Genomic DNA, 15,100 nt, shown 5'->3' with positions numbered 1-15,100 from the left:
GTTTTACGCGTGATTCTTCTAGCTTATCTGTACAGGCAACGTTTTAGCACAAAGATTATCAGATATCTATCAATACTAACTGACAAATATTTATGCATGATAATTAATAATTCATATTAATAATTCATTATCATGCATTCCGCGTTTATGGCGATCAACAAGCACGATGTAATTACGTAAACGCACATCGCATTGTTTAATTATTAGAAAGGCAGACTCGCGATCTATCGAATTACATATTATTGGCTAACTAACCAAGAAAGAGTCTTAACATTAATTATTATTTATATCAATATATAAATTTTTAAACACACTTACCTTCATAGCTTCACGCTTGGTTTTGGGATCCCTTGGGTTTATGGATCCCTCATTGCCATTAATTTATATAGAAATAAAAAAATACATAACGTAAAATAAATAAAGAAGAAGTGCAGAACTAGAAAGGAATTTGCGGTACGGGAAGTTATCAATTTTTGCAACTCAATGGATGTACGTTCGATAATATACCCATGTTCACATACAGGACAACCTTTATTACTTAATGCTGTACTAGTGACAATATAATACTACGAATTATTACAATATTAATATTATCATAATCATAATAGGTCATAATTTTTAATATATATATATATATATATATATATATATATGTGTGTGTATATTTATATGTATACTTATATGTGTATTTGTAATATATTAATATTCTTATCTATACCTTGTTGTTACATAATACACGTTCCTCTCTCTTATATTATCACTTACCATATATAGATATAATGTATATAGATATAGATATTTATGTATATATATATATATATATATATATATATATATATATATATGCATAATATATACATATATATATATACGTCATCAGGATGGTATAAATAATATTGTATTTCATAAAAGCACTTCTTGTTGCTTATAATATTATCGTTTTCATATTGTTTCTCTACCTCTGTTAATGCCTCTCTTTCTCAATTTCTTTCTATTCTCTTTCACCTTCTTTCACTCTCACATTCTCTCTACATCTTCCTTCTTTTTTTCTTTCACACATACACACACACGCACACACACATTCTCACCCCTCTGTTTCTCTCTCTCGCTCTCTTTCTCTCTCTCTCTCCTCTTTCGTACTGTTTCTCTCTCTTTTTCTTTTTCTCGTTCTCAGCCATTTCCTCTTCCGTTTCAGGACGTCTAAAAAAAGTTTTTACTGCCTACGCACACTCTGCATTTATACTATCATTCAAGTATCATTTAACCGCATGACAAGTCCCACTGCTCTTCCCTTAACCGATGACCGACATTTCTTTTTTTCCATATGCATAATTTTCCTTCATTACTTACAGCTTCTATTTTGCTTTCTTTTTTTTTTTTTTTTGGTTTTCCTGCAATTTATAAATTATGAAATTCGCCGCGGTTTTACGATATTAATGTTCCTGCTGCCTGGTCCACTAACATTCCTAGAAAAAATACTCTTCGTCCCCTGACGCTTTATTAACTCTACTCGAGAATGTGCTACTTACGCGAATGAATATTCAAATCCTTCGAGTGCTCTTTCTCTCTTTCGCACTTTCTTGCAGAAGTATTTTCCCCTTAATTTCTTTTTTTTTTTTTTTTTTTAGTTTTTCCGCACTTTCCCGCCGTATCAGAATCACTCGGGGAAGAGGCACGCGCGAGCAAAGGATCGAGAAGATGCGAGATTCTCGAATTCTTTGTCAGATATTATGTTTATATTATCTTCAACTTCAGAATTGGATAAAATGTTACAATAATATATTTCATGTGAGAAAAATGATTACTGCAACATTTTTTGAGAGACGCATTTTAAATAACAAGATTCAAACTGTTTGGAAAATATTTTAAGCCATAAGATGGATCCATATTCGTAAATTTTGATTTTAAATATTAAAAGAACAAAAATGAATGACAATATTATTTAAAATATTTGTGTGAATTATGTATATTTGATACATTGCCCAATTCTGGAATTCAAGATCAGAGTTTCCGGCAGCAATAATGTTCCAACGAATTAAGAGCACTCGCCGATTTCACACGTCAGTACGTATTTATGTTTAAGTTTCGTTAAGTTTTTTGGGTGTAGTGACTAGATTACAACAACGATACAAAATATTATTCGCCTAACATCGACATCCAAGTGCAAAGGATTAAGTCTATAGCTCGTGGTCACTATCTCTAGCTGTTACGATGCGCACGGAGTTGGACTTTACATAGGCATAATTCCAGTGATGTGAATAAAAAAAAAAAAAAAATTAGAAAAGGAAAAAAAAACAAGACGTTAAATGGAATAAAGAATCGCGGACTGCAAAACTTTCGAGACAAAGACGTAACTTTCGTTGCGAGTTCCGGCTTGCTGAATCCGAAGAAACACTTGAAAGAGTAGGCGTTATACTTTTCACTATCCTCGTTAAACGAATATACATGGGAAGATCGAACCTCGTCATTTCTTCCATTTCTGTTTTCATTCGTCGATAGTAGAATTCGTCATCATCGCCACAATGACTCGCGATCACTTTCGTTTTCTACTCTTATACGATCGCCATTTGCTCGAGCGTTATAGCCATGATCGTCGATTGAAAAACTTTCATTGATATGTCACGGGGGAAAACTCGGCTGAGTAACAATTAAAATACGTCAAAAGAATGAATGGCAAGTCGCATCTCCGTATATAAAAGGCATAATAAAAAGACGAATCTTCGACGTGAAAGCGTTATTTTGGCACAGCCCCCGATTTTGGAATGATCATAGCTCGATGAGTAAAGCTTCGAGGAAGCGGCAAAAATTCAGGAGTACAAGAAGAAACGTCCACTTGGTAGGCCTCTTTAATAAGAAACTTCGCGAATTTTCGAAGCTCCTAACCTGTGAAGCCTCTTGTCACTTCTGTCGGCTTCGAGGCTTCGCGTTCCATTCCGTCCGAAACGGAGAGCATTGTACCACTTTAAAATAATATGCTTTCGTATACAATGGCGCGCGTACGCTCGGCCGCGCTTCCTCACGAAATGCGACGCAAGTCGAAAGTGGAAAAAAAATAACATTTGTCACGCGAGCTTTCTCACCGTTGAGCAAATCCGCGCCGTCCGATCCGTCGTTCTACCTTGTCGCGAATTACCCCTCACTTACCGCCGATCGAACTTGAATTTTTTTTTTTTTTTTAAACACCCTGTTTGCAATCGCCGCGGAAATCTATATCGTCACAATCAATATTGTTACGATCGGTCGAGATACAGCAACGGGATCGGCTGATAAAAGACAACAACGCTTCTCTAATCTGTTAATTTTTTTCTTAATTAATCTTCTCTTATTTTTTTTTTTTTTGATAGTTGCTTGGTTTATCAGTTCTTTTTGTGTGTGTGTGTGTGTGTGTGTGTGTGTGTGTGTGTGTGTGTGTGTGTGTGTGTGTGTGTAAATGCATCGAGGTACGATTGCACTTGTCGCTGGCTGTATCCAAATGAGGAGCTCAACGCAATTCTGGAAGAATGAAAATTCCCGATCTGCTCATAATTTCTCTTTCTCTTATCACTCGATAATGTATATTTGCGCTTTTACATAGAGATACTTTTAACGTCGATTACTTTCTAATGTAAATATTTGCTTAATATTCGACTTAATATGATTCATTACTGGCGGTATGATATAAGATGTAATAAAATGAACTCTACGATTGATTTTTACTTCTTACTTCTTACAGGTACTTACTTTCTTATATATAAATGAGATAATTAATTAATTATGAACAGATCGAGATTTTCGTAAAGCCATTGAATCTTATACTAATCGCTTCCGAGGAGTCGTGTTGGCATGACAGTGTATTCTTCGTTCTTTTCGCAAACTGTACTTTAACTTCGGCTTGTAATAAATGTAACTATTTTTATAAAATAAATTACGCGATTCGTTCGATATGTACTAATATATTTCAAACATATAATTAACTGATATAATCGTGTATCCTTACTGCGATTTCTCAAATTAGTTCGTTTCGTTTGAGTTCAAAGATTTTCGAGCGAGAAGAGATTTAAAAAAAACACACACACACACACACACACACACACACATACACACACACACACATACACACACACACACACACACACACACACACACACACAAAAGTGGAGAGATACTTTTAATTAAAATTATTTCACGAAATTGAAACTTATGTGTTTTTTCGTTAATTGAAAGTCCAAGCCTGCCCTCGCAAATGTGTCGAGAGGTTTACGATGCTCGTCGACACTCGCGAGAAACCGCATCTTTCTCGATCCTGAACGGCGAATTTCAGAACAGCCTGTAGCGACCTGTAGCGGTCGGACTCGTCCACCGGTACGCATCGAATCTAATCACGGAGAGGCCCACACGAAAATGACCGACCCATCCGGCTTTTCACTTTCGTCCCCCTTGGCGATAAATCAAACTACGAAACGGGCGTCTTCTCGTTTCCCCCCCGTAAGTCGGCATCCGTCGACGCGGACAGCAATCGCTTATTTAGAATACCGTTATCTCGATTTACTTACTTACTTAATGTTATTCAATAAGTAGCTGCTTAACGATAATAGGGTTTGCGCGTATTAACGGATTAAATACCGGTCGCTTAAATACGATAAGCACACGACTATCACCGAATTTCTCTTTTTCGTACGATCTCACGTATCCGTATGTGAAAACGCGTCGCGTTATACGATTAATCCTTAATTACTTCGCTTCCCCTCCCCATCCCTACCCGACGATATTTTATTATTATTATTATTATTTGTTTTTTTTTTTTTTTCATTTTCTTTCTTCTTTTCTCTTCCGAATTGGACACGCTGAGTCGAAGGAACACTTATTCGTATATACCCTAAGATTCTCACGTACGCGTATATTTTTCTTTGTGTAATTTCTTATTATTGGCACGTGCCGCGCACTTCCTTTTCTTTCTTCTTCTTCTTCTTTTTTTTTTTTTTTTTTTTGTTATTTTCTTTTCCCTCTAACCCCCTTAATCCTCGCCGAAAAAAACATAGTGGCCGATTAAAAATCGACGTTCATTTGTTTTCAAAAGAGGATAATGGATTGCCCGATACTTTCCGCGTTGGTTTCTCGAGCGAGCCACTTTCATCGCGCGCCGCTCCTCGTCGGCGCTTCATCGTCTGAAAGCCCTCGTTTATCTCTCGGTGTGTATCTCCGAATGTACCGCGCCATTCGCGGTGGTATCACTGAAAAGAGGGTCAGTTTGAAATATTTTCAATCGCCATTAGCTCCTCTCCTGTATACCACGAGTATATACCCACGAATCACCCTGCTAAGAAAGATATATGCGTAACAGTTTACTCTTATATTTACTTTGCGTGTATTCGTATTATGAAATTATTTCGTAAGTCTTGTATCATTTTGTGTTGCTGTAGGCCACGTCGGCCAACGAGAGAAAGTCCTTTTAGAAATGTACATGTTCAGCCAATACATATAATGATCCTTCAATTTATATATTTTCGTTATAGAATAATCCTATAATTACGGGCATCAGAAATATGACAGAAAAATAAAAAGTGATTACCGTCAAAAAATACGCAAGAGCAACGCAATATATTTACCGAGATAAATAAATTTCGGCTATAAAAAATGTATGTAAATTCAATACGTTTCCCTACGGAGTAACCAGATTAGTATGGTGGAATTGTGTATGTCGTCAATCTGCAATTTGATTATAAAATTCGTCGTGTCCCTACTAATGGAAACGTCTATATCTCTTTTTTTTTTTTTTACTGCTCTCTTGTTTCCCTGATTAAGATCTTTAAAAAATACACGTCTAATCTTTCGTTTTTAAACACGGGAAAATCGTGGCAACGGCACCATACCGGATCCGCGTGACTTCCTTCTTTCGCAAAGTCAACGATTAAATATCCTCGTTTCCTCTCACTAGTTTTATCCTATGCGCGAGACCACATACACTTAATAAATTTAGATTAACGTTACGCCCGAATCGTCCCTTATGCGCGTAATAAGCTCGCGCGAGAACATCATTGTTTCCTTGCGAAAAATGCATGTTTCGTAATTGCTGCACGAGAGAGAGAGATAACGATTAATCACAAAGTCGCCGTGAAAACGATCTGACTCTTCTTTCTTCCAAAAAATTGTTCCCTAATAATCTTCCAAGGGATCTGAGAAACGCCCCGGAGATGCATCTCTCTCGCGTAATCAAAAATGCAAAAGCGTCGTTAATCACGCCGTAATCCCAGATTAAATTCGCTTTAAAACGAACCGTCTGCCGCACTACTTGTCGAGCCAACACTACTCTTATGTTGTACGACCTAGCGGAAATCACGAACACAAATCAGCGGCCCCAATCGGTTCCTACGTCTTGAACTTTTTTTTTTGTTTTATTAAATTGAGAACTCGTTCTCATCTTTCCTATCGATATAGATAACTCACGTATAATTTTAAAATATTAACAAGACGAGATCTCGACGTTGCGTTTCAAGTTAAATTGGCAACTCGACGACTCTTACTTTAATATCACGCTGTTACGAACGAAAAAATCACGCGGCTTTTTCTAATTTTATCGCGCACTTTCAAGTCGAATGCAACTGTGAATTAAAAAAAAAAAAAAAAAAAAATATGATTTTATAGTTTAACACGCGAGATGTGCGTTTTGCTCGATAATTTCGATCGAAGTAAAGAATAGCGAATGGCGAACGGTCAGTGACGCTATCGCCGATTAGGAGGGAAGATCGTTTGCAGCATCCGACACTCTTGTTTCTTGCAACATCACTTTCGCTACTTTCGATTTCCAGAAGAAGATAAACAGCCACGTTGCGCAACGTTGTAGTTCCATTACATTACGCTATCCCGCAAAAATTTCGCACGACCCTTCTTTTTCAGCCTCCTGACAACCTAGCGGGCGTGCACGTGTTATGTATGTTAATTATGAATATTGTCATGTAGAAAACCGAAGATTTCGCACTCGGCACTGCTGACGGAACAGCTCGTCTTTTTTTTTTTTTTTTTTTAATTTCTGGCAATTCGACGGATTTGTCTCTCTCTCCTTTCCTCCCTTCCTCCCATCCACGTTAATTCCTTTTTTTTTTCAACTTAAGATTAATTTCTCATTCTTTCACATTCTCTCTTCTCAAAAATCTTTCGAGCTTATCCTTAATACTTTAAGGCTATTTAAAGTTCCCCGTCAATAATGCTGCTTCAATTTCGTCGGGTGACAAATAGATATATAACAAATGACTCAATTTGACACTTATTAAATAAGCAATTCGAAATTGTTAGAAATACAAGATTATTATGAAAACGTTTATCGAAATTCTGATTAAAGCAAATTCATCGAACAGAATTATAAACACAAGCAAAAGTATAACAATGAGAATTTTTATTGAGCAACAAGTGATTAATGAAGTTCTCGCTTATATACGGTAATATAGATTAGTAGGGGATTACGTCAAAGGCTGCCAATAATTTTCATTATATGTGTTGTCGCTTTAAAATGCGACTTTTTTAATTCGGGAGATATTCGATTTTTCACCCTGATGATATTCAGCGATATCTTTGTTTCTGTTTTTTTTTTGTTTTTTTAATTCTGCTCATTCAGCGTTTCTAATCTAATTGTGAAATTTTCACAAACGTCATTGCGACATCGGTATCTCGATAAAGGTCTCCCTTTACGATACGAGTGGCACAAGTTAATCACATACATGCTACGAAGAACACGATTCATCCCTACATACTTCCACCCTTTTCTCTCGATCTGCTTCACGCTACGGAAGGCTACACTCCCTAAAGATAAAAGGGACAATGCAACGATTTTTCAATAATAAAGTCAAGACAGTAATTTCCCGATGACAATTGATCTTTTAATAGCTTCCTTCCCTCTAGTTATGACTTTTCAACTTTTAAATGTTAATTTTCTCATTGGTAAATCGTTGCGTTGTCCCATTCAGTCGACGGTCTCGATTAGCCCCTTTTGACACGTATCCGCCTTAACGTTACGGTATTTTACGGGCGCGATAACACATTATTTATCTCACGTGCAAACACACCTTCCCAGCATCTCGTACCACCCTTCAATACGTTATCGAGGTAGGAGATTACTGCTTGTTCAATTATCTCTATTACTCTTCTTAACGCCCTAAGAATTACACAGCGAAGACATTTAATACAGAGACACACTTAAGACCATGCAATGCTTATTTTTGTACATGTGTCGGTATATGTGCGTACGATATATGCGCCTATTAGGTATACGTCGAACCGCAGACCGTAATCCCGCCTCGGAATTCCGCTACGTTCGTCGCACTTTCATATTTTCGTTTCTACAACCCCCCCTCCCCCCCCCCCTCCGGGGGAGGAGGATACTGTGACACGGACGCGCGTCAGCACGCGATCTGCTGCATATGCAACGTCCCGTATTTCATTTATTAACATACCTACGTAATGCATATGAAAAAGTCAGAGACGAAGATCCTCTTCGCGTCATGAAATGATCCTCTTCGTCTCATTTAGTCCCGCACCGGACGTGTACGACGCGAATCTCGATGACTTGTCCGTGCAAGTCAAGACGGAAAGCGAGATCTTTCCTTTCTTACATCGTAGATACCAAAAGGTCAGATTTATATAACTGATTTGATGAACGCGTCACTAGATCAAGATGTTGCCTGCTACCGAAGTTGTCGAATTTTCTTCGACGAGCGAAAGTTTTCCTTCCATCTGTTTCCGAATGAATCTCGATATAGAAACTTAAAATAGAGGAGTAATTGTCGTGCTAAAAAAATGAAATGTTACAAGCATCCGTCAACTTTTCCCATAAGAAAATATGGAGGTTAGATACACGCTATACAGATTCGCAAAAATTCAGTTACCGCAAAAATTCGGTATCATTACGCGTGCAAATATATATGTCTCATATGTTCCCACCTAAATATATATACATATATAAATCATTGCTAGGATATAAACTTCAAATCTCTTATCTTAAATTATCTCTAATCTCTTATCTTACCTAATATCAATATGTATTTTGGGGATATAAATTTGACAACAATCACGGATAGACGCCTTTCTGATTCTTTGGCCAAAAATAAGTAAATGCCTCAAAGAATTTTGATCTAATCTGATGTGCATTTGGTTTTTATGACGCTGTCTTAAATAAAATTGATTGCGCAGATCCACTTATTTTGGACCAAGAATTTCCATATCATCAAAGTTCTAATTTTTTGTTCTGATGTACGTGTTATTTTACCTTCGACGATCTTATGGTAGGCTCACTTTTCTCGAAATATTTTTTTTCTCGTGTAAATGTCTAACTCTTCTAGTTTCGGTCTGTGTTGAACGATATCTTTATGTAGTCATCAACCAATGAGATGATTAAAAAAAGTATTGTTCAGAATATACTTGACAAAATAATAATTTAAAATAATAAAGAATGTTAAGTGAAGACAAAACATAATTTGATAAGGATAGAATTTCTATAATAAAATTTTGAAAATTACTTTAATAGATTTCAAAATTCTAAATATAAATTTAGACAAGAATTTATTTTATTAATATCTCATATTTGTTATCTCATCTAATAATAAACTTTCTTATATCAAAATTCGCAAACTCGCATTACTCTTCATTCAGTCAATTCAACAAAATTGCACTAGTTTCTCCCGTAACGAAAATCACTTTTTTTAAGTTTTTAACTTTAATAATTTATATGATACTATTACGTCTTAATATATACAATTTCAAATATTCGAAGGAAGATATTGTGTCGCGCATATTGGATTTAGAAAATTAGATGTAGAATTATGATTTTAAGAGAAAATAATTAATATTTACAAAGTTAAAAGTACAAATCTTACCTGATATTTATTTTGTGTCTCTAGCACGATGCGACGCCTGAGTAATCTTTCTCCTATTTAAGTTCTATCCTGAAATCGTTTAATTTTTCATTCGTGATTGGAAAATACAAATTTTTGCAATTGTTGTTCCACGGTCAATCGGAAGTTCATCAAACTTCTTGGAATCAATGTAATGTAAAAAAAAAATTTTTTTTAAATAAACAAATATAAAATATACATATATGTATAAAATATAATTATTCTAGTCTCTCTTCTAATTCATTGTCATTTGATTAACCCGAATACATTGTTCGGATCGTACGGAAAAAAATCTATAATATCATCCATATCTACGTGTAATGCAATTAAATCTATCACGTTCATCTCTGAAATATCTAGAGACATCACGAATGATAATCCATCTTATCGCCATTGATAGTACAATCTTCTCGACTGGAAAGGAAATTAACTCTCAAGGAAAATTAAATATTCACTGCAAGTCTGTATTTTATTTTCCTGGTTGTAATCGTTTTTTTTTATTTTTCGATATAATAATAATAATAACAATAAAAATAATAATAATAATAATAATAATAATAATAATAATAATAATAATAATAATAAGAGCAATAATAAACTGGTGCAGACGATAATCGTATGAATAGCCATTATAATATATTAGTACACGTTAACACTAGGTACGCTTGGTTACACGGCTTAGGTACGGAGGCTTCGTGTGCTTTTCTCTCAAATGATGAAAGAAAGAGAAACAGAAAAGGATAAACATGGAATATACGAGCGCGGAGGCGTTTTATGAAATTGAACGGATCGATTGATCGCCTGAACATCGATCCTTTTCCGAAGATTCCGTCCTCGATCTTTTCGTAAATTACTCGCCGAGCCAGATCGGCCAGCGTAATAATTAATGTCGCATATATATATATATATATATATATATATATATATATATATTGGCACACTGTCCATTAATTTTCCCCTCCCTTCCCCGCCCTACCAATATATTAACGTGTTTCTATGGCAATCAATAAAGGACAAAACGGCATCGTAATTAATAGCGAAAAATAGCAAAGAATGCCCGGTTTGTCGCGATCTACGTATTTTTATATAAATAAAATATTTAAATAAATATATGTCACAAATCAAAAGACCATTACACACTGTATATAAATCGTACAAACCTAAAAATCTCTCAAATGTCTATTTATAAAACGAAAACATATCGATTACGCATAAAAATTGGTTAAAATTGGTATAGATTAAACATTAAGTTATAGTTTAGATTCGATATATATCGATAATTTATATAATATAGAATATATAATAAAATATATATATATATATTAAAAGAAATTTAAATAAACTATGCTGAAGACAATAATACATTTATCTGCTGCTAATGACTAATATATAACTATTAAACGTGAAGTGTATATTAATAATCAATTACCTCCCCATAATCCTGCTGTATGAATTAATAGTCAGATTGGAGAATTCGAAATCAATGATATCGTTGTTGAACGTTTAATTAACTCAATGGCAATCAATAAATAATTATTTTGATTATAAATCCAATGATTAATCGATGCATTGATATAAAAAATACAAGTTGATGCAACTGACATACGTAACAAAAGCAAGCCTCTAGTAAATTAAAAAAAAAATTACGATGATCGCATCCGTTCTTTTGTGGTATTCTTTGTTTTCCTTTTCCGTTTTCATTCAATCAATCAATTATCTTACACATGTTGATGACTTATTAAATCTGTCTTTCTATCTCATTCTCACTCACTTTATTTTTTCTCTCTTTCTTTCTCTTTCATATCATGCATGTGCATACATACATATTGAACAATCGTACAAATCACACGCACACACGCGCGCGCGCGCGCGCGCACGCACGCGCGCGCGCACACACACACACACACACACACACACACACACACACACACACACAAAACGTGTTACAGAATACCCTTTTCTCTGTTATCTACGCATTCATTTTTTTTTGCACGAGTACCTGCATCAAATTAATTTAAATTATACGGAACTTAAGAATCTAATTAACTACAAACGAAGAAGTAATGTAATGCTCACAACACAGTATTACATATGCATGTGTATGTTTCATTATATGTATGTGTAGACCGTCATTAACGCGTATTGTGTATTATGTCTTATATAGGGTGCTTTCTTTTTTTACTAGCTTTACTTAATACTCACGTTCGTGTGTATAATTGGCATAATGTTATACTCACAATAATATTCGCTGAGATAGCAATAAAAATAAAAATAATAATAATAATAATAATAATAACGATAAAGAGTAAGATGATAATGACACTGATGATAATAATGACAACGACAACGACGACGACGATAATGACGACAATAATAATATATATCTATATATTTATGTATTCATTCATGTGTGTATATATATATATATATATATATATATATATATATTTATGTATTATATAGTACCGCCAGTTAAATATATGTTTTATATTATTGATATCTGCGTATATATATATATATATATATATATATAGATATATAATATATAAATTTTTGTTTAAATTCATTTACTTATATTTAATAAAAAATCATATATATATATATAGCGTGTACGGTTACATTGTCACATTTGAAAAGTACTTGTCTAGAGCATAGGGATGTTGGCGTTTCACAGATTCGTTTCAGAGCGGAAAGAACACTAGTGCGCCTACGTCACTTCCTACTGACTCAGTTCGTCCATAAACCGCCGACGCTCCATTTTACAGACTTCTCCATCTTCCTCCTCCTTCTCCTCCTCCTCATCCATTCTTTTTTTTTTTTCCCTTTTCTTTCTTAACCTGGATATATATAGACTTATTTTTGCGCCGCGAGCGCGCGTGATTAATCGTTTAATACCCTATATCGATTACACGACAGCGAGAAACGTGATACGAGAAACGAAAGTCTGTTTCCTATATGATACTTAGTTCCCTTAATTCCCTAAATGAGAAAGCTTAGTCATCGACGCGTATGTGTATACGTCTCGCAATTATTTGCGAGCCTCTATTTTGCGCGCGCGCGCGCGCGCGAGACCTGAACTACGTGGTTTCATCTCGGAAAGTAAAATTTCAGTCGTGAGAGGATGATATATAGCCGAGCCTAGTACCCAAAGAGCTCACTCGTCAATCGATTCGTTACTACCCGTAGCGGTTGGCGATCATTATATTCCGGTCGCATTGTATTCGCGCCTTGTGCCGCGAGAGGATATTCGTTCGCAGAGTCTCGGAATTAGTTGGGAAAAAAAAAAAAAGCGTATATCCTTTGAGCATTGATAATCCTTGTCCGCATTTGTGTCATCATTTCTCGTCTTGGCGGCACCGCTCGGCATCACATGTTACATATAATTCTCGTAAATTGTTGTACAATGCCATTGAGAGCTTCGACGCCCGACTGACTTCTCGAGTGCAAAGGGTTGAGAAAATCGATTCTTAATCGTACGAAGCGATATCACAATAGTCAACGTTCTGCATCTGTCACGTAAAAGGGAGAAATCTCGTCTTTGTCAAATTTACGCGAAAGCTATTTCGTCGATCTTATCCCTCGCGAGGGATGGGGGAAACCATTTGAAAGATGCGAAACGCGCGATAATATCGAAAAATGCACTTCCCAGGGAGAGATAGCAAAGAAAGCAGGAGGCACTATCTGGAAACGGACAAAAACGAGATCGGCGCCGATCGAAGTACTTTACGATACGCTCGATGGAGAACACTAAACGGAATTTCACCAAGGAGTCGCACGGGGGGGGGGGAAAGGGGAGCGAAGAGAGGATCATCAGTTCGGGGTCTTAAGGCCACTTCGTCGATCTAATATCCTATTTGAAAGATCGCGCGAGGGACGAGTTTGCTGCGCGAAATCTCACGATTGCATTGTAATAAACGTGTAATACGTAGGTATGCATGCGTGCACGCGTGTGCGTGTTTCCGTATGTATACACTTGTCTTTTTCTGATCTGGAAAATGGAAAAGGAAAACTCGAAAAGAGAGAAGGGATACAATTAATTTTCGCTATTTCCCAGGAATTTGTTTCTCTGCGAATCATGTGATCAGCACAAATGCAAGTGGACTTTCTTTTCGTAACATCTCGACTTCTCTCTTTTTCTCTCATTCTCGTTCTCACATTCTTTCGCACTTCCTTTCTCTCACTCTCTTTCTCTCTCTCTCTCTCTTCCGCTCGCTCTCTAACTTTTCTTACACGGATAAAAATATTAAGGCAAAATATTCATAACTTACACATAAAGGACGTTTGATTATGTTCGTTAGGTGTCTCTCGTTTAGAAGAGTTACAGTTATTATTAAAAATACTCGCCACTTTAGTTTACGATTACGAGATTAGTAACTTAGCGCCTAAGTGTTAGCCTTATCGTTACTTAAATAACCTTTTACGCCTTAAAAAAGTCACGGATTGAATGCGACCGCTCGTCCATCCTCAAATTTGCTCCGCAAATTTCTTTTTGTTCTCTTTCTTTTTTTTTCGGTTTTTTTTTTTTCTTTTCCTTTTCTCGTACTTTTTTCTACGTGCTACGTGCCCTCGGAGGTCGAGTGCTCTCCTTTATTCTCGTTCATCGTAAAGCCCTCGCGATGCGATTAACGACTGCTGAAGTCCGAAATTAATTTAATACGCGCTGTTCATTGACACTCAGTCGTTGACACGGTTTCTGCAACGTACGCAATAAAATTTTGTACTAACGTAACGTGGAAAAAAAAAATGCGAGTCTCATCTCCCATCTCGCATTTACGTCCCGAGCGAAACACGATCTTTGTCTTCCTAAAATTGCAATTGCAGCTCTGTTGATTCGTGCCCGCTTTTGTAGCTCATTTCTGACTCGGTCGCGTTATTTTCCGCGACTAGTCTACCGGTTAACCTTTGTTGACCCTGTACACTCGAGCGGCTCAGTCGACCGGGGAAATTCAGGGCGACGTGTTCGACGAGAGAGCGAGAGAGAGCTTTCACCATCATTCACGGGAACGTGCGAAGCGCACCGTGAATTCAAGTCGAAAAGCAGCTCGAAATTTCTTCGGGCGGGAGAACTAATCTTTCACCTGTAATAACTCTTCCGTTCACGATGTCATGTACAGACGCTCGGAATCTGCAAGGGTAGACGCTCGTATTTTAAAAATTCGTGTAAAATTCCGATCGGCAACATCGGAAATTTCAGTAGTACGACTCGTATATATGGCGTTGATGGCGATGGATAATGGTGC

General features: G+C 36.2%; 2 protein-coding genes across 3 annotated transcripts in view; both read right to left on the bottom strand.

Annotated features, from left to right (window-relative positions):
* The window catches only part of thw (chitin-binding domain protein thawb), a 94,614-nt gene that overhangs the window by 61,241 nt on the left and 18,273 nt on the right, over window positions 1–15,100 (bottom strand). The gene's annotated exons all lie outside the window — the stretch shown is intronic.
* The window catches only part of gw (trinucleotide repeat containing adaptor protein gawky), a 60,162-nt gene continuing 46,420 nt past the window's right edge, over window positions 1,359–15,100 (bottom strand). For both annotated transcript variants that reach the window (XM_089084499.1, XM_089084500.1), the window contains exon 16: window positions 1,359–15,100. This exon is cut by the window's right edge and continues 18,468 nt beyond it. The gene's annotated coding sequence lies outside the window, so the exon portion shown is untranslated.

This window comes from Pogonomyrmex barbatus, unplaced genomic scaffold (genome assembly GCF_055798465.1).
Source record: "Pogonomyrmex barbatus isolate J1 unplaced genomic scaffold, ASM5579846v1 scaffold9, whole genome shotgun sequence".
NCBI classification, from domain to species: Eukaryota; Metazoa; Arthropoda; class Insecta; order Hymenoptera; family Formicidae; genus Pogonomyrmex; species Pogonomyrmex barbatus.
Note: the sequence above shows the minus strand (reverse complement) of the source record. Positions and strands in the feature narration are given on the sequence as shown.